The sequence below is a fragment of the Phyllobates terribilis genome, unplaced genomic scaffold, assembly GCF_046119375.1.
Source record: "Phyllobates terribilis strain yellow unplaced genomic scaffold, ASM4611937v1 Scaffold_11__3_contigs__length_659146591, whole genome shotgun sequence".
In the NCBI taxonomy this organism is placed as follows: Eukaryota; Metazoa; Chordata; class Amphibia; order Anura; family Dendrobatidae; genus Phyllobates; species Phyllobates terribilis.
Window position 1 is genome coordinate 428152054 of NW_027362771.1, and position 27582 is coordinate 428179635.

The window sequence follows — 27582 nt, forward strand, 5'->3', positions numbered from 1 at the left end:
GGTTTCTGTAGCACGGTAGTAACAGAAAAAAAATAGATTTTCTACTTTGGAGCCCTGGATGGAGCAGAATCACAAAATAAGACAATTACCAGCTCAGATGTGTCCTTGTTTATGTAGCACGGTAGTAATAGAAAAAAATTTGATTCTATAATATGAATCACTGGATGGAGCAGAATCTCAACGCAAAACAATTACAAGCTCAGATGTGGCATGGTTTCTGTAGCACGGTAGTTACAGAAAAAATTTAGATTTTATAATGCGGAGCCCTGGATTGAGCAGAATATCAGTGCAAAATAATTAAAAGCTCAAATGTGGCCTTGTGTATGTAGCACAGTAGTAACACACAAAAAAAAATTCTACTATGGAGCCCTGAATGGAGCAGAATATCAGCGCAAAACAATTACAAGTTCAAATGTGGCATGATTTCTGTAGCACGGTAGTAATAGAAAACATTTAGATTTTATAATGTGGAGCCCTGGATGGAGCAAATTCTCAGTGCAAAAGAATTACAAGCTCAAATGTGGCATGGTTTCTGTAGCACAGTAGTGAACAGAAAAAAAAATTGATTTTATAATGTGGAACCCTGGATGGAGCAGCATATCAGCGCAAAAGAATTAAAATCTCAAATGTAGCGTGGATTCTGTAGCACAGTAGTAACATAAAAAATTGATTTTGCACTTTGGAGCCCTGAATAGAGCAGAATCTCAGCACAAGACAATTACACGCTCAGATGTGGCCTTGTTTATGTAGCACGGTACTAACAGAAAAAAAAATGATTTTCTACTGTGGAGCCCTGAATGGAGCAGAATATCAGTGCAAAATAATTAATAGCTCAAATGTGGCATGGTTTCTGTAGCACGGTAGTAATAGAAAAAAATTTGATTTTTTTTATGTTATAATGTGAACCCTGAATGGAGCAGAATCTCAGTGCAAAAGAATTAAAATCCCAAATGTGGCATGGATTCTGTAGCATGGTAGTAACAGAAAAAATATATATTTTCTACTGTGGAGCCCTGGATGGAGCAGAATATCAGTGCAAAAGAATTAATAGCTCAAATGTGGCATGGTTTCTGTAGTACGACAGTAACAGAAGAAAAATTGAGTTTGTACTGTGGAGTCCTGGATGGAGCAGAATCTCAGTGCAAAACAATTACAGGTTCAAATGTAGCATGATCTCTGTAGCACGGTAGTGACAGAAAAAAAATTTGATTTTATAGTGTGAACTCTTGGATGGAGCAGAATAACAGTGCAAAAGAATTAACAGCCTAAATGTGGCCTTGTGTATGTAGCACGGTAGTAACAGAAAAAAATAGATTTTGTACTGTGGAGCCCTGGATGGAGCAGAATATCAGAGCAAAATAATTGCAAGCTCATATGTGGCCTTGTTTCTGCAGCATGGTAGTAACAGAAAAAAAATAGATTTTGTACTGTGGAGCCCTGGATAGAGCAGAATCTCAGGGTAAGACCACAGCCCCACTATCAGTATTTGGTCAATATTCTTTCTTAGGAGTGGGAGCCAAAACCAGTTGAGGAACAATCAGAGAAAAGGTATAATAGAAATAAGTGCCCCAATTCTGCATTTATCACCCACTCCTGGTTTTGGCTCCCACTCCTGAGAAAAAATACTGACCGAATACTGACCAAATACTGATAGTGGAGCCATGGCCTAAGACAATGGCCTAAGCTGAGATGTGGCCTTGTTTATGTAGCATGTTAGTAATAAAAAAAAAATTGATTTTATAATGTGAACCACTGGATGGAGCAGAATATCAGCACAAAATAATTAAAAGCTCAAATGTAGCATGGTTTCTGTAGCACAGTAGTAACAGAAAAAAAATGATTTTGCACTGTGGAGCCCTGAATAGAGCAGAAAACATTTAGATTTTATAATGTGAACCCTGGATGGAGCAGAATCTCAGCGCAAAAGAATTAAAAGCCCAAATGTGGAATGATTTCTGTAGCATGGTAGTAACAGGAAAAAAAATGATTTTCTACTATGGAGCCCTGGATGGAGCATAATATCAGTGCAAAAGAATTAATTGCTCAAATGTGGCATGGTTTCTGTAGTACGGTAGTAACAGAAAAAATTAGATTTTGTACTGTGGAGCCCTGGATAGAGCAGAATCTCGGTGCAAGAGAATTACAAGCTCAGATGTGGCCTTGTTTATGTAGCACGATACTGACAGAAAAAAAATTTGATTTTCTAGTGTGGAGCCCTGGATGGAGCAGAATATCAGTGCAAAATAATTAAAAGCTCAAATGTGGCCTTGTTTATGTAGCACGGTAGTAACAGAAAAAAAATAGATTTTCTAGTGTGGAGCCCTGGATGGAGCAGAATATCAGTGCAAAATAATTAAAAGCTCAAATGTGGCATGGTCTCTGTAACACAGTAGTAACAGAAAAATTTAGATTTTATAATATGAACCACTGGATGAAGCAGAATCTCAGCGCAAAACTATTACAAGATCAGAAGTGGCATGGCTTCTGTAGCATGGTAGAAACAGAAAAAAAATAGATTTTATAAGGTGGAGCCCTGGATGGAGCAAAATATCAGCGTAAAATAATTAAAAGCTCAAATGTGGCATGGTTTCAGTACCATGATAGTAATAGAAAAAAATTGGGATTTTATAATGTGAACCCCTGGATAGAGCAGTATCTCAGCGTAAGACAATTATAAGCTCAGATGTGGCCTTGTTTATGTAGCATGGTAGTAACAGAAACAATTATATTTTGTACTGTGGAGCCAAAGAATTAAAAGCCCAAATGTGGCATGGACTCTGTAGCACGGTAGTAACAGAAAAAAATAATATTTTGTACTGTGGAGCCAATGATAGAGCAGAATCTTAGCGCAAAACAATTACAAGCTGAGATATGGCCTGCTTTATGTAGCATGGTAGTACCATAAACAATTATATTTTGCACTGTGGTGCTCTGGATACAGCAGAATCTCAACACAAGGCAATTACAAGCTCAAATGTGGCCTGCTTTATGTAGCACGGAAGTAAAAGAAAAAAATTAGATATTGTACTGCGGAGTACTCCTGCATGGAGCACTATATCTATGATGAAATGTGGCCTGGTGTCTCTGTCTGGACCAGACTATTAGTAAAAACTATTGATCTGCTGGAAGGTCGATTTCACAGCCCCACAGGATCCTATCTATCAAAACTATCTGACTTACAAGCAACCGCTTAGCTACAGGTATCTCCCTCTCTCACTACCCAGGAGCAGCAGCAAGAGCAGCCTCTTTGCGCTGTTACACTGTCAAAATGGCACTAATAAGATGTCCGCTCTTTATATGGAGAGGGACATGTGACTTCGGCAGCCAATGACACAAGCCCTTGTGTCTGGACGTTGTAGTCTTGTATTGGCTTGCCGGAATCTCCACACATTAAGAGCTAAAAGTTAAGAAGAAAAAAAATTAAGAATAACAGTCTGCCGCTCCTCTCACCTTTCCCACCCCCTCCCCTCATCAAACACATCCCCCCGCTCATCATACAGCATCACTATCCTAGCCAAAGTCCTAAAAAATACGATAGTGGAAACGCGATCATTTACCACACTTTGGACGATTTTTGTCTATTTTGAGAAAAATTGCTCAGAGGTCCGATCACGAATCCGAATGTGGAATATTCATGCCAAATTTAAAATTTCCGAACGTTTCCGAACATGTTCAATCAACGCTATTTATAACGTTGAGCCGTGAAAAAAAATCATATTTTACCCACAAATGTTTTTTAAACTCAAATTTTCCATTTTCATAAGGGTGACAGCAGAAATTGCACAGTAAAATTTGTTGTGCAATTTCTCCTGACTACGTCGGTACCCCATATGTGAGGGAAAACCACTGTTTGGGTGTACGGCAGAGCTGAAAAGGGAAGGAGTGTCAATTAAATTTTTGAATGCAAAATTTGCTGGAATCATTTTGGAGACTAGTCCCCTCAAGGAATGTATCTTGATGTGTGATGAGCACCGTGAAAATAAAACAATCACATTTTTCCCATAAAAATGTTATTTTAGCCCCAATTTTTTTTATTTTCACATGGGTAACAGGAGAAATTTCACCATACAATTTATTGTGCAATTTCTCCCAAGTACGCCGATATCCCATCTGTGGAGGAAAACTATTTCTGAGGCACAGTGCAAAGCTCAGAAGGTAAGAAGCCATATTGGAGTTCAGATTTTGCTGGAATGGTTAGAGGGTGCCATAGCAAAGCACCTGAAGTGGCAGAACAACAGAAACCCCCCCATATGTGAATTAATTTTCCAAACTACATCCCCCAGTGAATTAATTTAGGGGTGCAGTGATCATATTGACACCACAAGTGCCTCATAGAATTTTAAACCATTGAGCGGTGAAGAAAGAATAAATACAATTTTTACCACTAAAATGTTGTTTTAGCCCCAAGTTTTTAATTTTTCTAAGGGCTGATAGAAAATTTTACAACAAACTGAGGCCCATTTTTTCCTGAGCGTGCCAATACTCTACATCTAATCGGGAAATACTTTTTTAAGGCACAATGCAAAACTCAGAAGGGAAGGAGCATTACATTATAGTGCAGATTTTACTGCTATGGTTTGTGGGTCCCATGACCCACTGGGACAGCCCCTGAGGTGCCAGCACAGCAGAACCCCCCATAAGAGACCACATTTTACAAACTATACCTTTAAATTAATTCATCTAGGGGTGCAGTGATCATATTGACACGACGGGTGTGTCAAAAAATGTTGTACCTTTGGGCTGTGAAGAAAAAATAATTAAATTTTTACCACCAAAATTTTGTTTTACCCCCAGATTTTACATTTTCACATAAGAAGTGGGTAAAAATGGCAACATAATTTGTCCCACGATTTCTATTGAATATGGCAATACCCCATATGTGGCTGTACAGTACTTCTTAGCCACACAGCGAGACTCGGGAGAGACGGAGCGCTATTTGTCTCCTGGAACACAGAATTTCCTACAATAGTTTGCAGACTCCATATACAGAGCTCCTACGTGCTAGAAGAGCAGAATTTCCCCCTCAAGTGACCCCATTTTGGAAATTATACCCCTTCGGGAATTTATCTACAGGTGTAGTGATGATTTTGACTCCATGGGTGTTTTGCAGTAACATGCAGCAGTGAATGTTTCTGAGTGCAACTGCTGTTGTAGTGACCAGTATGTTGTAGTCACTAGTGTTGAGCCACCCCCGTAGTGTTCGAGTTCGGTTCGGTTCGTCGAACACCCGTGTGTTCGCCGAACTGTTCGTCGAACTGTTCGTCGAACACCTTCGAACACCGTTAAAACCAATGGCAGGCAAACAAAAACACATAGAAACACATAGAAAACACCTTCAAAGGTGTCCAAAAGCTGACAAACTGCTCAGAAGACACAACTAACACATGGAAAAGTGACAAGTACATATAGTCATGCGAAAAGAAAAGAGGTGGAGGAGTAAAAGGAGGGGGAGACACAGATATAGGCATGTCATGCCCTTCTAAAATCCAAAAAGTGAGAAGCCGAGACGGCCAGTCCGCTCCTGCCCGTGCCACCTCCGTGTCGCCGGGTTTGTGCCAGAGCCGCGGTGAACCCTGACGGCCAGCCCCCCTCTCCCAATACTGGTGCCTGTCCGCTGGTGGGTCGAGAGAGCCCCCCTGTGGTGGAGGCAGCTCTAAGCTTTTTAATTTAAATTGTCCCTCTAATTTGAATGAATACACTTTAAATCCATTTACAAGGATCTATTGGAGGGCAAGTCTCATGCCAGCAGCCGCGTAATTCCAGCTCCAGTAGCGTCCACTAAAGCTGCTGCAGTTAAAAAGCTTTTATAAGGATCGAGCTCGGCTGTCCACCGCAAGGCATCCTAGTGCCAGTCCCAGCCCCTATGCCTTGGGGTGCCTCCTGATGCTCTTCACTGAGTATCCCGTGGTCCCGAAGCATTTCCTTTGAAAAAATTAAGTGTCCAAACTACAGGTGGTGTAGCTTGCTTAACAGCCGGGATAATCCGCTGACTAGCAGACACTGCTACTAGGCACAAAGTATTTCCTGGGCTAGATGCAGTTAAAAATTTGTAAGTAGATACTCTTGTTGGATGCTGAGAAAGCATTCCATAGAGTCTCCTGGCACGCCATATATGATTCTCTTAAAAAGCTTGGGGTAGGGGTCTAGGGGACCCTTTTATAGCCCAAATCACGGCCCTGTATCACAATACGTCACCTAGGCTGAAGATAAATGGAACTGTAGCACCGAGGGCTCGGTTGCTACAGACGTATTGCACCTCACCCAGAGGTGTGATATCTCACTCTCAGATAAGGATGGAGTGTGGATCAGGACCCGACACCTGCATGCATTACACCACATTGCCGTGGGGCAGGGCGACCAATATGCCCCTGAGATGGGCACGACAGTCCCTGTCCCTGGCTGGAGTGGGGGGAGGGAACACTGAGGAAGGGGAACCCTGCAGTGCAGGAGCAGGGAGGAAGCAGTTCCTGGGTGCATTGAGAAGGGAGTATAAAAGGTGGGCACCATCTTAGTTCAGTGCAGAGAAGTCTGAGCAGAAGTGGCAGGGAGCAGGGGCTCTGCATGAGCTCTGCTCCGGAGGCGGGCCTAGTAACAGAGGCCCAGGCCTGCAAGAGGGAGAAGGAAGGAAGAGGAGCGGAGAAGGCTCCAGGAACGAGGAATGAAGGGATCCCAGGGGTGCGGACGGGCGAGTCGCCACCGCACGCCCGAATCCACCTGCGTGGAGGGGTCAGGCCAAAGGGGGAGACCGGTCCCCGAACTAGTGGAGGCAGGAAACGACCCTCAGCTAGAAACCGGAGGCTCTGACATTTTATGTGGCGCAGCCCCTTGCTCCACCCGCTAGGAAGGCACCACATAGGGTCAGGGAAACTGGCGCCAAGTTTACCAAGAGGAGGCCCGAGGCAGCCGGACAGAAGTGTTGGTAAGAAAGGCCAGACAAAGGACACACAAAGGAGGTCCTGTGAAGCGCTCCAAAGTTATCTGGGAGTTGTCTGAGCCCCTCACCTGGTGAGCACAGTACGACGTGGGCAGCCGTTACCTGCAGACGTGGTCTGGATAATAAGAACTGTGAGTAAAGGCCCTGAACTGCATCACTGACTCCGTGTCGTTACTGCTGCTGCCCTGCACCATCACCCCCATCCTCCGCATACACTGCCCTGAGGCTATACTCCTCCCGTGGGGAGTTATGCTACGCTCTGCTGCTGTTATGTTCTGCTACCAAAGCTAAGGAAAGAGAGGAGATCTGTCCCTACTATAAGACTCAACTGAATCCCTACGATGTAACAGGGAACCTGATCCTGCGATCAGACCTGCTAAAGTCCTAATCTAGTCTGTACGGAGACCTATAGATTTGGGGAGGGAATCCCTACAAGTACTAAGGACTGGGAGGAATATGGGACACCTCCTAACAGAAATAGTAGCAGACAGACGAACAAACAAAATAGATAGAACATAGAGGTCCGTAGACCAAGCAAACTAACAGAGTTAGATACAGAGCACAGGCTAGCTAGAAAAAAGATATACAATGAAGTCCAGCAAAGCCAGAAGGGCGGAGCAGGATTAAATAGGCCAACAAGGTCATGTGACCAGCAAAGGAAAAAAAACCTAACAGCAAGGTTCTAACAGTACCCCCCCTTCTAAGAGGATCCTCCGGATCCCCTAGGACCAGGCTTATCAGGAAATCTCCTGTGAAACGCTCTGATAAGTCTGGACGCGGAAACATCATCTGACCTCACCCAAGAGTTATCCTCGGGTCCGAAACCTTTCCAGGCCACAAGATACTGCAAACTACCTCTATACCGTCTAGAGTCAAGGATGCGAGAAATTTCATATTCCCCGTCCTCCACCACCGGAGGAACAGAGGCAGAGGCGTCACCATCCGACACAACAGCTTTTTTTAACAGAGAGACATGAAAGACCGGATTAATTCTCCAGGAGGTAGGAACCTCCAACCTAACAGCAGATTGGTTGACAACCTGAAGCACCTTAAAGGGCCCTACAAACTTGGGACCCAATTTCTTAGAAGGAATCCTCAACCGCAGATTCCTAGAGGACAACCAAACCATGTCACCAACAGCGAACAAAACCTCCTGTCGTTTCCTATCAAAGTAGTCTTTAGATTTTCTGTTGGCCTCCTGAAGATTACCACGCACATCCGTCCAAACTCTTTCCAAATCACCGGAAAAATTCTCCTCCTCAGGCACGGCAGATCCCAACTTGGAGAACGACCCAAACGACGGATGTCTCCCAGAACAACAAAAAAAAGGCGAACAACCAGCAGAAGAAGATGTATGATTGTTCAGAGCAAATTCGGCAAGTGGCAGAAACTCAGACCACCCCTCTTGATTGTCTGCCACAAAACAACGCAAGAACTGCTCAACATCCTGGTTTTTCCTTTCTGTCTGGCCATTAGATTCAGGATGATATCCGGACGAAAACGACAAATGAATTCCCAACCTGTCACAAAAGGCATGCCAAAAACGAGCCACGAACTGAGGACCCCTATCAGAAACAATGTCAGTAGGAACGCCATGAAGTCTGACAATTTCCTTGACAAAGGCCTTAGCGAGAGTTTTAGCGCAGGGCAGTTTGACGAAGGGAACCAAGTGACACATTTTGCTAAAACGGTCCACGACCACCCAGATGACAGTAAAACCCTCAGAGGAGGGAAGGTCAGTTATAAAGTCCATAGCCAAATGTGTCCAAGGAGCACTGGGGACCTCCAAAGGACAAAGCAACCCCGCAGCAGGAGTATGTGAGGACTTAGATCTAGCACATATAGTACATTGGCGCACCCACTTAATGACTTCCTTCTGCCATCCAGGCCACCAAAAACTGCGACCCACCAGTCTCTTGGTCTCAGAGATTCCGGGATGACCTGCCAACCGAGATTCGTGACACTCAACAAACAAATCTCTCCTAAAGGTCCCAGGCACAAACAACCTCCCATGAGGAGTGTTAGATGGGGCATTCTCCTGAGCTTTAAGAATCTCATCTTCCAAAACGGAGTCTAAAGCAGCTATCACAACACCTTCTTGTAAAATGTTTTCCTCTTTCTCAGCACCGACTATGGGAGAAAAACTGCGAGACAAGGCATCCGCCTTAACATTCTTAGTACCAGGGATGTAAGTAACGGAGAAATTAAACCGCGAGAAAAACAGTGCCCACCTAGCCTGACGGGCATTCAGGCGCTTGGCAGCGTCAAGATATATCAGATTTTTATGATCCGTAAGAACCTGAACGGGAAATTCCGCACCTTCCAAGAAGTGGCGCCAGTGTTCAAATGCGAGTTTAATAGCCAATAATTCCCTATTACCAATATCGTAATTCAATTCAGTCTCCGAAAATTTTTTTGAAAAAAATGCACAGGGATGTAATCCATCCCCGTTATCCTGAGACAATACTGCGCCAACCCCCACAGAGGAAGCATCAACCTCAACCAAAAACGGCCTAGTAACATCAGGCTGCATAAGGATGGGAGCAGAGGTGAACCTCTCCTTGAGATACACAAAAGCTTCAATGGCCTCAGAAGACCACTGAACCGCATCAGCACCTTTCCTAGTGAGATCAGTCAGAGGTTTGACAATACTAGAAAAATTTTTTATGAATTTTCTATAGTAATTGGCGAAACCCAAAAACCTCTGTATCGATTTCAAACCAATAGGCCTAGGCCATTCCTGCACAGCCTGAACCTTAACCGGATCCATCTCAAAACCTTTGCTGGAGATAATGTAGCCCAAAAAACTAATTCTCTGTACAGCGAACTCACATTTCTCCAGCTTAGCAAAAAGCGAATTGTCCATTAATAACTGTAATACCTCACGTACGCTCCGCCAATGAGACTCCAGATCTGGCGAATAAATCAAAATGTCATCCAAATACACAACCACATTTTTACCGATCAAAGGTCTAAGGATGTCATTAATCAGATTCTGAAAAAATGCAGGAGCATTAGTAAGACCAAAAGGCATAACCAGATTCTCAAAATGACCCACAGGAGTGTTAAAAGCAGTCTTCCATTCGTCACCCTCCTTCATGCGCAACAGATTGTATGCCCCCTTAAGGTCAATTTTAGAGAACCACTTGGCCCCCAATAACTGGTTAAACAGATCAGGAATCAATGGCAGTGGGTAAGGATTGCGTACCGTAATTTTGTTAATCTCACGAAAATCCAGACAAGGACGTAAACCGCCGTCCTTTTTTTTTACAAAAAAAAATCCAACCGCCACAGGAGACTTAGAGGGCCTAATGTGACCGGCGGCCAAACTTGTCTGTATGTATTCCTCCAAAGCCTTCCTCTCAGGAATAGTAAGGTTAAATAAACGACTTTTAGGAAGAGTCGCTCCAGGGACAAATTCAATAGAACAATCATAGTCTCTATGGGGAGGCAAAACCTGCGATTCTTTCTCAGAAAAAACTCTCCAAAAATCCTGAATAGGAACAGGTAATTCTCCCCTATCCAAAGCTGCAATACGCCCGTTACAACACTTGTCATAACATTTATGGCTCCAGGATTTAATTTCACTGGTAGACCAATCCAGTACAGGATTGTGAAATTTTAACCAGGGCAATCCCAATATTACTGGAGAAGGCAAGTTATTCAACACTACCAAATCCAATTTCTCATGGTGAACACCATTAATAGTGAGAGGAAATTCACTGACCTTGAGAGTAATATTCTTCAAAGGGGAGCCATCCACAGAACCACAGCAATGGGGGATGATAAAGGTTCAGGTTTTAAATTGAGTTTTTCCACGAATCCCCCATCAATAACATTCAGTGTAGACCCGCAATCAACAAACACCCGAAATTCCATTAATTTTTCCTGAGCAATCGTGGAAGCAGCTAAAAATATACCCTTGGAATTTAAACAGGCAATACGGGCGTGACTGACCATTTTTTTTTCTTTCTTCATACGAAGCTCACAGCCTTTAATCAAATGACCAGATTTCCCGCAATAGAAACACAAGCCTTCTGAAAAACGACGGTGTTTTTCTTGAGAGCGAGGTGCCACCGATCCAATCTCCATCGGTTCACCACTGTTAGTACACACATTATCATAACCAGAAACTGACATAGCAGAGGATTTGCTCTCATTAACCCTTGCACGCAGTCTCCTATCCACCCGTATAGCTAATTGCATAGCCTGTTGCAAATCCTCAGGTGTAGGATAAGCAATTAGCAGGTCTTTAACCTTTTCACTGAGCCCAGCAAGAAATAGACTTTTCAGAGCAGAATCGTTCCACCCTGTTTGAGTGGACCAACGACGAAAATGTGTACAATATTTTTCCATATTACCTGATCCTTGTTTTAAACGTCTCAACTCAGTCTCAGCTGATGCGACACGGTCAGGATCATCATATAATAGTCCTAAAGCAGAAAAAAAACTATCCACTGATCTGAAGCATGTATCACTAGGTTGCAAAGAAAAGGCCCACTCCTGAGGCTCTTTGCGCAAAAGTGACATTATGAACCCTACGCGCTGGGATTCATCCCCAGAGGACTTGGGTCTCAAACGAAAATACAATAAGCAAGCATTTTTAAATGAAAAAAATTCTCGATGTTCACCAAAAAATAAATCCGGCAAACATACCTTAGGCTCCAAGAAATGTGCTCCAGGACAGTTACTCACGTGCTGACGGAGCTCGGCCACTTCCAGAGAGAGTCCCTGCAGGTGTTTAGCCAAATCCTGAACCGACACCATGATGGAACAAAAAAAAATCTTTCCTTAGAGAATTTACTGGCTGGACTTACTGTTATGTTCTGCTACCAAAGCTAAGGAAAGAGAGGAGATCTGTCCCTACTATAAGACTCAACTGAATCCCTACGATGTAACAGGGAACCTGATCCTGCGATCAGACCTGCTAAAGTCCTAATCTAGTCTGTACGGAGACCTATAGATTTGGGGAGGGAATCCCTACAAGTACTAAGGACTGGGAGGAATATGGGACACCTCCTAACAGAAATAGTAGCAGACAGACGAACAAACAAAATAGATAGAACATAGAGGTCCGTAGACCAAGCAAACTAACAGAGTTAGATACAGAGCACAGGCTAGCTAGAAAAAAGATATACAATGAAGTCCAGCAAAGCCAGAAGGGCGGAGCAGGATTAAATAGGCCAACAAGGTCATGTGACCAGCAAAGGAAAAAAAACCTAACAGCAAGGTTCTAACAGCTGCACCCACAACACCAGCCTTAGCGGTCTGCCCTGTAGCGGCGGTTCACTCTGACCGCAATCCACGGGTGGCGTAGTCGGACATTTAAACATCAAAACCACATAAATAGTTCCGCCACTGGTTTGACCGCCCTGAGCCACGGAACCGGATCGCCGCCACGAAGACTACAACCACCAGCATCCACCAAAAAGGGTCCGGCTCCGGGTGTCCCAAGGCCCAGGGGGTGCGTCAGAACATTTTCATCACCTTTCACAATCACCAATGGGACAAGGCAGGGATGTCCTCTGTCCCCTCTCTTATACACCCTAGTGACGGAGCACCTGCTCTCATCAATTCACGATAACCCCAATATTAGGTGGATTGAGGTGGGAGGCACCGAGTACAAGTGCTCTCTATTTGCTGATGATGTCCTAGTATATATCAATCAAAGACATATATCCATCCCTGCTGTTATGGCTGAAATAGATCACTTTGTTACATGGTAAAATTTTAAAATCAATGCAGCGAAGTCTGAGGCCCTCGATGTCTCCCTCCCTAAATCCATATAGGATTCCATCCAGTCCAACTTTCCCTTTGCCTGTCCCTCACAGGGTATCAAATACTTAGGAATTCCTATTCATAGAGACCTCTCCCATCTATGTTATCTTAATTTTGGGCCCTTTATTGAACAATTCCATACAGACCACGGTTGGCAAGTTAGAACTGTAAGATTCACTACGTGAACCACTGGTGTTTTGTGGAAAAGCACATGTACACCGCGTTCCAAATTATTATGCAAAAAGTGTTTAGGAGTGATAAGGGAAGAATTTGTTTGTTTGTCAGTTAAACTCATTGATGGTGATGTGTGTCAGGGCTCTTTATATCACTGTAAGCAATTGCAGACACCTGTGCTAATTAGTTTGGCAGGTGTGTCCAATGAAAGGCAAGACTACTTAAGAAGGCTCTCTCACATTATTAAGCAGCCTACATTTTCTGCCAAAATGGGAAAGAAAAAGGATGTGTCGGCTGCTGAGAAGCAACAAATTGTGGAGTGTTTAGGTCAAGGCATGACTACAATCAACATTGTGCGATGATCAGGATGAAGTGTCTTGGCAATCAAGAAGTATGTAGCTGATTCACAGTATACACGTGTGCGTGCTGATAAGGGCAAATTGAGGACTCTTTCCTACAGGCAATTACGTCAGGTTGAAACAGCAGCGGCAAAAAAGCCTTGTCATAGCAGCAGACAAGTTTTTGAAGCTGCTTGTGCCTCCAACGTCCCCCGAACAACAAGATGCAGGGTCCTTCAGAGGTTTGCAGCTGTGCATATGCCATCCTGTCGACCTCCTCTATCCACTTCACACAAGCAGAAACGGCTCCAGTGGGCCAAACATTACATGAAGACTGATTTCAAAACTGTTTTGTTCACGGATGAGTGCCGTGCAGCGCTCGATGGTCCAGATGAATGGAGTGGAGGATGGCTGGTTGATGGACACCCCACGCAAACACGGCTACAGCGCCAACAAGGAGGAGGTGGAGTAATGTTTTGGGCTGGAATCATGGGGAGAGAGATTGTCGGCCCCTTTAGGATCCCTGAAGGCGCTAAAGATGAACTCCATAATGTATGTGGATTTTCTCAAACAGCACTTCCTGCCATGGTTCAAGAAGAAGAACCGTGTATTTCACAGCAAGATCATTTTTCTGCATGATAATGCACCATCTCATGCTGCACATAAAACATCTGCATCTCTGGCTGATATGGGCATAAAAGGGGACAAACTTATGGTGTGACCCCCATGCTCCCCTGACCTCTACCCCATTCAGAACCTTTGGAGCATCATTAAAAGGAGTGTCTATGATGGCGGGAGGCAGTTCACATCTAAGCAACAGCTCTGGGAGGGTATTCTGTCCTCATGCAAAACAATTGAAGCAGAAACCATCCAAAACCTGACAAATTCAATGGACGAGAGAGTTCAGAAGCTCCTTTCGAACAAGGGGTCCTATGTGAAAATGTAACATCACCTAGAATAAAGTTTTGAGTTGAAAACTGTTTGATTTCAGTTTCTAACAACCTGCTAATGCTTATAATTTCAAAAATGACCATTTTTTTGGTCTTTATTAAAATGAAAAGGTTGATCGAAAAGTTTGGGGGATCTAAGAGTGTGGCAACCCAGTAGTCATGATTACTTCGAATTCTGACAATATGAGGGTCATGCTGCAGGTAGTGCAGCAAGAAGGCACTTATGTGTCTTGCGCATCTCGGAGCCTCAAAATTATTTTCCGGGCTAGATGCAGCTAAAAATTATTTTTAATTTTAAATCTGGTGAAGCTTATTATAGATGGCCTAATAGGATCAGTGCTGCACACTGCTACAAAGCCCAAATTATTTTCCAGTCAAGATACAGATAAACATGATTAGTAATTTGAAAGCTTAAAACGGTTGGTAGGGTGATTTTAACCAATCATCAAGCTTTTACTCTCCCCAGGATGACACAGGGGTAGAAAAGTCGTTTCGGATCCATGATTTGTTCATCTTTATGAACGTGAGTCTGTCTACATTATCAGTGGAGAGCCGCGTGCGCTTATCTGTCAGCACACCACCAGCAGCGCTGAACACACGTTCAGACAGAACGCTGGCTGCGGGGCATGACAAGATCTCCAAGGCGTAAGTGGCTAGCTCCGGCCATTTATCCAGATTGGAAGCCCAAAAAGAGCAAGGGTCCAGTGACACAGTCGTGGCTTCAATGTTTACTTGGAGATACTCCTGTACCATCGTCTCTAGGCGTTGACTATGTGTCAGACTTCTTGTCTCCTGTGGCCTTGCAAAGGATGGGCTAAAAAAGTGGTGAAATGATTCCGCAAAATTGATGTTACCAGCAGATACTGTGGTTCTGTTACGGTTTGAGTGCTGAACACTTGACGGTCCCACGGTTGGCAAGTTGGAACTGTGAGATTCACTACGTGCACCACTGGTATTTTGTGGAAAAGCACATGTAAGATTCTGCAACAGTCTCTGCTGATACTCCTGCATGCGTGCATCCCTTTCTATGGCGGGAATAATTTCTGCAAATTTACTTTTGTACCGGGGATCTAACAGTGTGGCAACCCAGTAGTCAGGATTATTTCTAATTCTCACAATTCGAGGGTCATGTTGCAGGTAGTGCAGCAAGAAGGCACTCATGTGTGTTGCGCATCCAGGAGCACCAAGTCCCTGTTGTGTTGGTGGCGAGGTAGCAATCATGCTTCCTTCCTCTGTCCTCTCCCCCCAACCTCGCACAACAGAAATGTGATCAAGGTCTCCCTCATCTGATGAGTCTTCCATCAGTTCGTCCTCCACTTCTTCCTGGGCTCCTGCACCTTCCTCACTAGTTTGGCTGCTACCATGCGCCCTGGTAAAATCATCTCCCCCACCCTCACATGCCTGCCGCCTTGGTGCTGCCGACCGTCTGGACCTTGCAGATGTTAGCCCTTCCGCATACAACTCCTCCTCCTCTACTTCCTCCACCTCCTCTTGTGCCACCACCTGACTCCGAATTCTGTTTAACATGTGCTCCAGCATGTAAATCACCGGAATAGTCATGCTGATAATGGCATCGTCAGCACTAAACATCTTCGTCGCCATTTCAAAACTGTGCAGAAGGGTGCATAGGTCCCTGATCTGAGACCACTCCTCCAGCGTGATTTGCCCCACCTCTGAATCTCGTTGGCCCAGGCTATACGTCAGAACGTATTGCACCAGGGCTTGTCGGTGCTGCCACAGTCGCTGCAACATGTGCAGAGTTGAATTCCACCGGGTAGGCACATCGCATTTTAGCCGGTGAAGTGGCAGGCCCAACGACTTCTGTAGAGATGTAAGTCGCTGAGCTGCGGGATGCGAACGGCGGAAGTGAGCACACAGCGACCGTGCCCTCTGCAGAAGGCCATCTAGTCTGGGATAGTGGGCTAAAAATTGCTGGACAACCAGGTTCAACACGTGAGCCATACAAGGCACGTGTGTGACATTGCCCCGGCGAAGGGCCGCACCCAGGTTTGCAGCATTGTCGCACACGGCCTTCCCTGGTTTCAGGTCCAGTGGAGACAACCATTCATGAAATTGGTTCTCCAGAGCTGACCACAACTCCTCAGCTGTGTGACTCACATTTCCCAGACATTTCAATGTAAAACTGCCTGATGACGTTGAGCCCTACTGCCAGCATAGTAAGGAGGTGTGCAGGATCCCTTCTGCGCAGTTAGAAAGCTTGTGGCATGACCAGACAGGCTTTGGGTGCAGGTGGAAGACCGAGAGGAGGTTGAGGAGGCAGAAGCAGTGGAGGAAAAATGACATAAAGAGGATTGACGCACAACTCGTGGGGACGGCAAGACTTGGACAGCAGCCCCTTGTCCTGCTGTCACCATAGTTACCCAGTGCCCAGTCAGCGACATGTAACGCCCCTGTCCATGCCTACTCGTCCAAGTGTCTGTGGTGAAATGCACCCTGTCACACACAGAGTTTCTCAAAGAAGCGGTGATGTTGTGTGCGACATGCTGGTGGAGCGCAGGCACACCTTTCTTTGAGAAGTAGTGCCGACTGGGCATCTGGTACTGGGGCACTGCGACGGACATAAGGTCTCGAAAATCCTCTGTGTCCACCAGGCGGAAAGGCAGCATTTCTGTAGCCAAGAGCTTGCAGATGGTGAAATTCAACCTCTTAGCTTTCTCATGGCTAGGAGGAAATGGTCTTTTACTTGTCCACATCTGAGGGACCGAGGGCTGGCTATTGTGCTTAGACGGGGTTGATAAGGGTGTCCCCGGCAAACTGCCGGTCTGTGAGGAAGATGCAGGCGGACATGTTAGGTTGCCTTGATCCAAAGGTGGTGCTATCGATGTCGGACAGCGCTCAAGACCAGCTGGTGTTACCACCTCCAAAGAAAATGATGACCTGCCAATCACGCTGGCTGTTGCGGGTAAAGAGGTGGCAGGTCTGCGCCCCAAAACAGGTGTGACTGCTGTCCCCCCAGTCACAGAGGATGAAGAGGCCACGGATGCACAAGATATGGCAGACGGTGGTTGGCCCGGCCGGCTAGACCGCATTGTAGCACACTGAGCTTCCCACTGCAACTTATGCTTCATGTCCATGTGCCGGTTCATGCATGAAGTACTCAAACTATGTATTTTTTGGCCTCTACTTAGCTTTTGCTGACAAATGTTACAGATAACACGAGTTGGGTCATCTTTATCGATCTGAAAAAATGCCCAGGCTATGCAAGGCTTAGCACCCATGCGACCTGAAGAGCCACCACGACTTGTGGTGAGAGGCAGAGTTGTGTTTGAGGATGCAGTTGTTGACGTGCTTCCAGTACTACGTCTCTGTCCAGGAAGGCGCAACCTGACCTCGTCGTCACTAGCATCTTCCTCCACCTCCTCTGCTGACCTCATCTCTTGGCTGACTGTGGGTTGACAGTAAGTGGGATCTCCGACCTCATCATCATCACCCTGTGCGTTATCACACCCGTCGTCCTCAGAGCCAACCTGTTCCTGCCCTGACAAAAAACTAAAGTTGTCGCTCCAATCAGGTATTTGAGTCTTATCATCGTCTTCCTCATTGTCTCCACCAACAGGAGTTACAGTTTGGGAATGAGGGTCTACATTATGGTCAGAACCTTCTGCGTCTGGTCCTGGATCCGACTCATAAAGATTCTGGGCATCAGTGCAGATCATTTCCTCGTCTGGATTCACAGAAGCGCTGGAGTCGACCTCTGATTCCCAGGCTATAGTATGAGTAAACAGCTCTGCAGACTCAACCATCTGTTCTACCTCATACTCAGACGGGCAGCTGGAGATTTGGGAGCTGTGAGGAAGCAAGTGCGATTTGGGTGACACCTTTGAGGACTGGAGTATTTGTGATGTTGAAGTTGATGTGGAGGAGAGCCCACTTAAAGGAGCACTTGATATCCGTTGAAGCACCTGCTGTTTTTGTGCCTCATCTGGAATTTGTAGCGATTGGCGTGGCCGTAAGAAAGGGATCTTATCACATTGTCCGCTAAAAGAAGTAGACATTTTAGTTTGGCTGGAAGATGGTCTTTCTTCTGCACCTACCCCACGGACACAACCTTTTTTCCCCTTCCCAACACGCCTATTCCCCTTTCCACCAGCAGCAGGCCTTTTTCCACTCATTTTGGTGGTTAACTAATTCACAACTCTGGAGTTGTTTGCACAAAAAAACAATGGATGGTAACCGAGCAGAGCTGAGTGGCCAAACTGTGGTATTAGGCCAAAACTATTGGCTGGGTTAGATGCAGAAAAAAAATATTTTTAATTTGCAACCTGATGGAGGTCAGTATAGATGGACTAATAGACCAAGTCCCACACACCGCTAGAAGCCCAAATATTTTTTCAGAGCTAGATGCAGAAAATTTTTTTATTCAATTTGCAACCTGATGGAGGTCAGTATAGATGGACTAATAGACCAAGTCCCACACACTGCTAGAAGCCCAAATATTTTTTCAGAGCTAGATGCAGAAAAAAATTATTTTTAATTTGCAACCTGATGGAGGTCAGTATAGATGGACTAATAGACCAAGTCCCACACACTGCTAGAAGCCCAAATATTTTTTCAGAGCTAGATGCAGAAAAAAATTATTTTTAATTTGCAACCTGATGGAGGTCAGTATAGATGGACTAATAGAACAAGTCCCACACGCTGCTAGAAGCCCAAATATTTTTTCAGAGATAAATGAAGAAAAAAATTATTTTTAATTTGCAACCTGATGGAGGTCAGTATAGATGGACTAATAGACCAAGTCCCACACACCGCTAGAAGCCCAAATATTTTTTCAGAGCTAGATGCAGAAAAAAATTATATTCAATTTGCAACCTGCTGGAGGTCAGTATAGAAGGACTAATAGAACAAGTCCCACACACTGCTAGAAGCCCAAATATTTTTTCAGAGCTAAATGAAGAAAAAAATTATTTTTAATTTGCAACCTGATGGAGGTCAGTATAGATGGACTAATAGACCAAGTCCCACACACTGCTAGAAGCCCAAATATTTTTTCAGAGCTAGATGCAGAAAAAAATTATATTCAGTTTGCAACCTGATGGAGGTCAGTATAGATGGACTAATAGAATGATGCTATGCCCAAAAGATTTTACTTCACTAGGTGCAGTAAAAAAATTGGTATTCTATACACAGGTGGTATATCTTGCAACACAGATAGGCTACTCCACTGACTAACACACTCTGCAATAGGCCAAAAAGGATTAGCTTTGCTAGATTCAGCCAAATGCTGTGAAAAAAACTTGCACAGCACTGGCACAGACCTGCCTGGCAAAAACTGATAGGAACTGATGTAACCTAGTCCTGAAAAGGACTCCAATTACAATTAGTCTTTACTCCCACAATCTATCTATTTAAGAGCACAGACCTGCCTGATAAAAGTCGTAGGAAATGCTGTAACCTAGTCCTTAAAAGGACTGCAATCACAACTATTCCCTACTCCCAAGCTATCTGTATATTTGTGCGAAAATTGGCTTGAAATTAACAAGGTATAGCGCACACAGCAACAGCGGTGCCGTCTAACACGCAGCTGCAGCAGTGAGAAAATGGTGGCGACGGGGAAAATGGCTTGGTCTTATAGGGCAAGGACATGTGACATACACTGCCAATCACACATGCCCTTGCTTGTGTGAAAAAAAGCACTTCGCTCCGTGTGTGCGCTGCTGATAGGCTGACAGATTGCACCTCCCCACTGCAAATGCGGGAAAGAGAAAAAAAAATGGAGATCTTCATTGTTCCTGCAGAGATCCATCCCCTGCCCCTCCCCCCGCCCCGCTGTACACTCAAACTGCGTATTAACATTAATTTTCATCATTACTGAGAAAAAATCCAGTTATGATTTTGGTGCACGAACAGTTATCGAACATAACCTCGAACAGCCGAATTTTTCTCAAATTGTTCGTGTTCGCCGACCGGCTCGAACACCGCCCAAAACAGCTCGAATTTGAGATTGGCGAACAGTTCGAGTAGAACAACGCTCATCTCTAGTAGTCACCAGTACCTTATAGTGACCAGTATCTTATGGCCACCTCATGCTTCTGGAGACACGCACCCGTAAATTAGGTGGGCTCTCATCGCTATAGAAATGCCAAACATGTGGCCACTATGTGTGGTTTAGGTACACTGGGGCTCAGAAGATAGGGGGGCATTAGGATTTGGAAGCACAGAATTTGCTGAATTTCTTTTGGATGGTGATGAGCCATTTCGCTTTTCTAGAGCCTTTGTACTATCAGTAACAGAGAAGTCACCTATATTTCCGTTAACAGATGACGGACTTGATTGGGGACTTGCTTTTTTTGTGGAGTGAGTTGAAACTTTTATTGGGAACATTTTACATAACCTTTGGGATCACATTTATCCGGCGCTCTACGCTGAGCACTTATATCGGGGTTTCCATCTAAATCTCTGAGTGACGTGATTCAGATGAAACCCTCGAGGGATCCATTCACTATAATGAAGCAGCAGAGTTACTCTGGATTCCGTCTGGCCTCTTTATTCTTTGGCTCGGTACGATTACAGCAATGCCAGATTTATAGCGGGTTTTTATGTTTGGCTGCTGACACACACTAACAGACGCTTAATTTTGCAAAAACTTGTCATGGCTTGTTTTTTGCGGGACGACTTGATGTTTTTATTGGTACCATTTTCGGGCACATGACATTTTTTGATCGCTTTCTATTCCGATTTTTGGGAACAAAAAACAGCAATTCAGGAATTGTTTTTTTTTTTCCGCCAGTGGTAAAATTGGTATGGCAGCTTTATTCCTCAGGTCGGTGCGATTAGAGCAATACAACATTTATATAGTTTTTTATGTTTTGCCACTTTTACACAATAAAAACTATTTTATAGAAAAAATAATTATTTTTGCATCGATTTATTTTGAGAGCTATAACGTTTTTATTTTTCCGCTGATGGAGCTGTATGGCAGCTTGTTTTTTGAGGGACAAGATGATATTTTCAGCGGTGCCATGTTTATTTATATTCGTATTTTTAATCGCGTTTTATTCCACTTTTTGTTCGGCAGTATGATGATAAAGCATTGTTTTTTTCCTTTTTTTTTTACGGTGTTCACTCAAGGGGTTAACTAGTGGAACAGTTTGATAGGTCGGGTCATTCCGGACGCGGCGATTCCAAATATGTGTATTTTTTTGTTTAGATTTTTTTTTTCATAAAAATATTTATCCATGGGTACAATATTTATATACTGTGTATATATATATATATATATATATATATATATATATATATATATATATATATATATATAATTTATTTTTAAAATATTTTTACAATTTTTGTTCACTTTTTTACTTTGTTCCACTATGGAACTTTCATTTTTTGCAGGCTGATCACTTGTATAGCATAGGGTTGTAGGAGCATTGCTATGCTATACAAGCTGTAAGCGCTGTACTGCAGGAAAACTTGTTAGATCATGCACTGCGCACCTATATATCATAGATCGTAGAGGGCTTAAAGGGTAACTCAAAATGGCTTCCCACTTTATTCCTTATACATAAAATTTGGTGGACTTGCAAGAGTTTGCTAGAAATGAAGACCTATTCTAAATATACCCCTATTTGGGATAATTGTTATTTGAGGGAACTGCTACACTTGGAGGTGTTTGGAAACTGGAAATGACAGGGTATGAAATATGTGTATATGACCGGAGAGAGAAAAAATCCTTTATATATTAGCTTTTATTTCAGAGCAAGAAAATTAAACCCAAAATGTTAATACAGAGGCAAAGGAGTCCACTCAATTATGTAACTCATCATATATCAGAAGGATATTCCAGAAAAATTCTAAGGGAGATACATTATGTCTTATCCTTCGTTTCCCTTCCTACCAGCGGAGGTTGGCACCCCTGCTCCACGTAGGCTGACCCTAACTGACCCTTACCTTGAAATCCCTCACCAAAGCCAACACCATCACCCACATAAAGTGCTAACGTACTTTAAAAATAGCTGAATCTGCTTTTGGCTTAATGCAGCAATAGATGTAATGTATATTCATAAATATAGTGACTCATGTCATCAAATTGTAAATAATATCCTGAGAAGTGTATTGGGAAAATTTCTGTAAGATCCCTCACTCTCTATATATCTGAAAGAACGCACATTAGAAATATAGCACTCCAACATGAACATGCATAGACTATTAAAGCATCAGTAATTGTACATACACTTCAGACAGAAGGATTTGATAGCACTATAGGATGGACATGCATTAATATTTGGTTGCATCAGTAGCGTTGTATACGTTTATCATATGGTCCATACTAGATGCACAGCTCTACAAATACACAATGTCTTCACAAAGCATATCCAGGATAACAGCCTCCCCAGGTGTATACACACCTATATACAAGCATCAATGGCTATGCATTAAAGAAAATCTAAGGTCACAAATCAGTGACAGGGGATATACCCATACGGCTGTAGATCAGTGTCCATATACCTCAGCAACAAGTATATAGAATACACAGTCACTATAACTGTGCAGGCTGAAATCTATTAGGATGCGTGCAGTTTCTGTGATAAGAGCTGGACTGTAGCTCTGCTCTTTATCCGAATAGATCCCCTGATGAACCACTTGTGCGATCCACAAGAGGAGAAACGCGTCGGGATGGGGTATTCAACTTGAAAGATAAGTGGACGACTGGTCTACTTTATATATTGTTTCTACTTGGCTGTTATCGTATGCATGCTATGGCTTAATGGTTGTTGTATATCTAACATCAAATCCACTCTATATTAGTGCCTTTTTTGACTGAGAGTCATAGTGACTGTGTATTCTATATACTTGTTGCTGAGGTATATGGACAATGTGATCTACAGCCGTTTGTGTATATTACCTGTCACTGATTTGTGATCTTAGATTTTCTTTACTGCATAGCCATTGTTGTGTGTGTATACATCTGGGGAGGCTGTAATCCTGGATAAGAATTCCTGGCAGAATTAAACTCAGTTATGGGTTTATGTGATCAACAGCCATTTGGCTTTTTAGGTGTTTTTATTGTCTTTGGTTTATATAAAATAAACATTAGTTATTTTAGGTGCTCCCTTTTTTGCATACTTTATATATCTTTATTTTCATGCAATTGGGCCGTTGAATTTGCATAACTGTAAATAACCAATCAATTATTCGGTTTGTCTGTTCCTAAATGTACATTTGAATGGAACCTTATAAAGTGATTTTTCTCTAATTGTGGATTTTACTCTCTTTTTGTAACAGTGTAACATTGCTGAGATCTGTTCTATACATCATCCTCCATACCGTCAATCTTTTATATTGTAAACTTGCGAGCAAGGTCCTCACTCCTACTGTACCTGTTTAAACTGTCTTACCTTGCATTAAATTTATTGTCTGTACATGTCACTGCTTAATTGTAAAGTGCTGCGGAATATGTTGGCGCTATATAAATAAAAATTATCATTATTATTATACTGTGCTCCAGCTGCTTATAGTTATATTCACATTAAGCGCAGTAAAGATTTTCAACCAGTAGATGGCGCTTGTATATTAGTTTCTCAAATGGTAGAAAATTGGGCCCTCTTTCATTATTGCTATTTCTCCAGTCCTTTGGAGTAATTTGTTCCTTTTTAGGGGCTTTAGTATTTGATCCTTATTCTCTATACATTTTCTGCCCCATTTTTTAAGTTGTCTTTCTTTTTTAATTTTTTTAAATTTTTCTTTACAACTTTGCTTATCCAAACTTTTAAAAGGTTCATCAAATGCAACTTTTATCAAATGTCAATTTTTTTTTTTATGCATCTCACTCCAATTTCACCTTTGAGGCCACATTTATACGTTCAGTATACTGTCAGTATTTCTATTATACTTTACCTCTGAATGTTCTACTCCTGATTTTGGCTTACAAATACTGATGTAAAATACTGACCGAATAGTGAACGTGTGAACGTGGCCTGAGAAAGATTTCTGGAGGAGTCTCCACTTTGGTGAATTTTTTGTGCAGTGTGCATGCTCCACCGCTCCATTAATTCCCAAAGGGATTGCTGAGCACTGCACTCGACTTTTTCGGGTAGCACTCTAGAGAATGAATGGAACGGCAGTTAGGAATCTATCCTGTCACTCCATTTTGTAAGGAGGATAAAAGTGCCCGGTCATGGACAAAAATAATCGTATAGCATAAGTGCACCTTTAGGTGTAAGCACAAAAGGTACTAAGGTCTTCATGTAGCAGTGCTGAACTGCTGATCTTTGATACTCATTAAGACAGGATAATAAACATATGATTGTTACTATAGTGATAAGATTTAGTTATACATTTTCAGTCGTGTGTACAAAAATGATCACTTATCCATGGGATAGGTGATAATTGTTAGGCTATGTGCCCACGATGCAGAAATGCTCTGGATTTTTCCTGAACGTTTCTGCATCTCCCTGGCAGAAAAAACACATGCGGATTGTACATGCGGATTGTACATGTGGATTGTACATGTGGATTGTACATGTGGATTGTACATGCGGATTGTACATGTGGATTGTACATGCGGATTGTACATGTGGATTGTACATGCGGATTGCACATGCGTTTTTCCTGCCAGGGACATGCGGAAGTGAAGCGTTCTTCACATGCATTTCCGCATGCGGGTTGTCAAGCGCTTTCCAAGCGATTTTAGCATCACTTGGAAAGTGCTTGACAACTTGTTCACACTATATAAATCCATGCAAATGGCATGGATTTATATAGTGTGACCGTAAAAGAATGGTAAAAAATAAAAAATAAATATTATACTTACCTTCTGATGGCGGCCAGTCTCCATAGCGATCCGTCCTGGCTTGCCGGCAGCTCGAGATAGTCTAAAAGGACCTTAGGCCTTAGGCTAAGTTCACATGTCCAGTAATCATCCATTAAAACGGATTCTGCAGCAATTCATTGACAAGAAAGTTGTGCAGACACAACTTGTTTGTCCGACTGAAAAAAAACTGATTTCAACTGGATCCGTTTTTTTAACATTGAATTTTATGGAAAACGGATCTCTTATATAGCCATTTGTTTTTCTCCCATTTGAAAAGGATCCGTTTTTTGCTTATTGGAGGTGGAAAAATAAATATTTGACATACACTACTGGGACATGTGAACTTTCAAGTAATCATTCATTTGAAACTGATCCAGGAAGCAAAAACGTATCCTTTTCAAATGGATATAATAGATGGCTGCTTTACTGATCCGTTTTCTATAGACTTCAATGTTAAAAACAACAGATCCAGTTGAAATCATTTTTTTTCAAGCGGACAAAAAAGTTGTGTCTGCAGAACTTGTTTATCAACGGATTGCTGCTGGATCCGTTCTAAGGCTGGAATCACACTAGCGTCTAATAAATCGGTCCGATGTTGATCCAGAAAAGTAGGACGAGTGTCATGAGAGTGTCATGTGATTACAATGCGATTTTTCTCAACTAGCATCCGTATGACATGCGTATGAATTTCGTACACAATGATTTTTTAAACTCATCTTTTACATACTGTAATTCTCTATGTAATTTAAAGCTAGTTTTCAAACTAATAAAGCAATCTTATATACAGATATAGATTGATAGATAAAATAGATAAATACAATAGATAGAAAGATGTTATTTACTGTACATGTATTTAGCTAATAAATAAATAAATGAAAAATGGTGTTGGGTCTCCCCTATTTTTAATAATCAGCCAAGAGAAAGCAGACAGTTGTTCTTATGCTTGGAAGGGCCCAATAGCTATGGAGCTTCCCAGCCTATTAATATCAGCTCACAGCTGTCTACTTAGCCTTTACTGGTTATTAAAAAGGGAGAGCCCTAAAAAAAATGGCGTGGGCCCCCCCCCCTATTTTTAATAACCAGCAAAGGCTAAGCAGACAGCTGCAGACTGATATTAATAGGCTGAGAAGGTACATGGATATTGGCCCCTTGTTTAGTTTTTTCTGTTTTTAAGTATAAGCTTTGACTTAGCACTCCGAATCTAGGCCACAGGCAGTTTTAATTGCAGCAGGAACTTGGTTTACCATACACAAGCAGGCTTATGTCTCTTAGAGAGGAGTCCCCCTTTAGTAGGTTCCTGGTATGACGAGAAACGCCTTAACGTGGCTACCAGGTACACGAGTTGACCAATTTATGCGCTAGGATTTTTCTTTTATTTCTATTTACTAGAGCCGTAATGCTATTCAAATTTCATAGATTTCATGTTCGCATACTTAGCGTTGCAGTGTGCTACTTTGTTTGCTATATATGGAGGTAGCTGCTCCTAGTAAGCACCTGCACCCACCTATTTCTTGTTTTAGAAGTGCCGGTCATTTTTTTCTGTTTCTATGTATAAGCTTTGACTGAGCACTCCGCCTCTAGGCCACAGGCGGTTTTAATTGCAGCAGGAACTTGCTTTCCTATACACAAGTAAGCTTATGTCTCTTAGAGAGGAGTTCACATTGGTAGGTTCCTGGTATGACGAGAAACACCTTAACGTGGCTACCAGGTACACATGAATTGGCCAATTTATGCGCTAAGATTTCTCATTTATTTATATTTTCTAGATTAGTAATGCTATTCAAATTTCATATATTTCATGTTCACATACTTAGCATTGCAGTGTGCTACTTTGTTTGTTAGTTACTCATTATTTCTAGATGTATCCTTATTTTTTTACCAAGATGACACCCTTAATTAATTTTTTTTAAAAAGGGTATAGATGCTTGGTAAAGAGAGGCCGGTCATAAGGCAATATATTGTCACCTAGTTTACGCCTTAGTATGCCCGGCAACAGTACCCAGATTTCAGTCAAGGGCTTTTATAACTGTGCAGGGAATAAATGTAATATGTGTAAATATGCTAAAAAAAACAAAGTATATTTTTGCTTGTATTAAAATAAATTATTTTGTCAACAGTAACACACTATATGTGGTCTACTGTATTGGATGCGCGATTTGTAATATCTAATATGTTGGTTGTACCAGTAGGAAATTTATGAAAAGAATTTCTGAAAATATACAGAACATTAACAATAACAATAAGCCATAACAACACTATATCATTCATTGAGAACACATATATATGCTGGAAACATATATATTTAGAGACCATTCGGAAAAACACAGAAACGGTTTCATAAAGAACTGTGGCCTAGGGACGCTGTGAGTGACAGCTAAGCTGCCTTATGGAATCTGGGGTGTGCTGGACTGTTGGTTTTGTGAGTGACAGTCCAGTGTTCCAATCTGATCCTGGGTCATGCTGGGCTGTCAGCATTTTGATTAACAGCTCTGCTGCTCTATCTGGTCTAGTCTGCGGGCGTTTCCCCAGGTGGTTCCAGCCCTCAAATGATTTGTTAGGTATTTAGCTGGCTTGCTGTGAGCAGCAGATTATCAGTTGTAGCTTTAGCTTTGCTTTAGTTAGGTGTGTGTA